We start from the raw sequence: 1,015 nt of genomic DNA, 5'->3' as shown, positions 1-1,015 counted from the left end.
GTTTCATTCAAACATTTTTCTCCCTTTTCCGTCTAAAAGATGATGCTAGCATTTCATTAATAACAATAAAAGTAATGCTAGTAAGAATTAGTTGCATGCCACATATTTCATATGATCACAACAGACATTATGCACATGACAGAATAGGTTCTCTGAATATATTTAAATACAGAATATATTATCTTGTTTACTGCCTTTGTTTACATCAATGAAATGTATTTACCACTGATTCCCTATGAAGCCCTTGACTAACCTACATGGAGAAGTGTTATTTTTCAACAGCATTATTCTTATTATTCATTATCTTACTGCATGATACACTTTTCATGTAGCTTGAGTCACATTCTGACTGTGTTTCTCTGAGGCTTCCCTCTGGCTCACATGTCTGTAGTTAATTAAATCAGCTTATCATGTACTGAAGAACAAGCATTAGTTTTGATTTCACTGAGACTGAGACTCTGACATTCTAGCATCCATTATGGTGTCCGATCAATCTGGCAGTGATAGATGTCTCATTTGTAGTATCACCCGATTTTGTCATACAACAAATAAACAATTGAAATAAACATTTCTGTCTCTTTACAAGTGTCAATCCAAACTTATACACTCTGTGTAACCTGTATTAATACAGTCAGTTTTGTCAGCCTTTCACCCCAAATATCCTGGATAGAAAGGCATGGATGGTCCGATGGGAATTCTGAGAGCAGCTTTTGACAGAGGAAAAGGAAGAGAGGGAAAAGAGAAAAATAACCTTGCCTTACACTGCATCTTACTTATAAATTTATCATGACCATGTCTGTACAATACACTGGAATCTCAGCCTGCTTTAATATTTGAAGGTTTAATAATTCATACACTAAAATATGTTTTTCTCCACTTTCCAACTATCTCCTCTTAGCAGCACTCAGAGTGGTCCAACAGGAGGAACAGTAAGAAAGAGTTTAAAGTGGGACTAAAAGTATGAGTGATTGTTTGTGTGTGTGTGTGTGTGTGTGTGTGTGTGTGTGTGTGTGTG

This window comes from Sinocyclocheilus rhinocerous, unplaced genomic scaffold, assembly GCF_001515625.1.
Source record: "Sinocyclocheilus rhinocerous isolate Xijiao unplaced genomic scaffold, SAMN03320098_v1.1 scaffold1043, whole genome shotgun sequence".
Taxonomy (NCBI): domain Eukaryota; kingdom Metazoa; phylum Chordata; class Actinopteri; order Cypriniformes; family Cyprinidae; genus Sinocyclocheilus; species Sinocyclocheilus rhinocerous.
Note: the sequence above shows the minus strand (reverse complement) of the source record.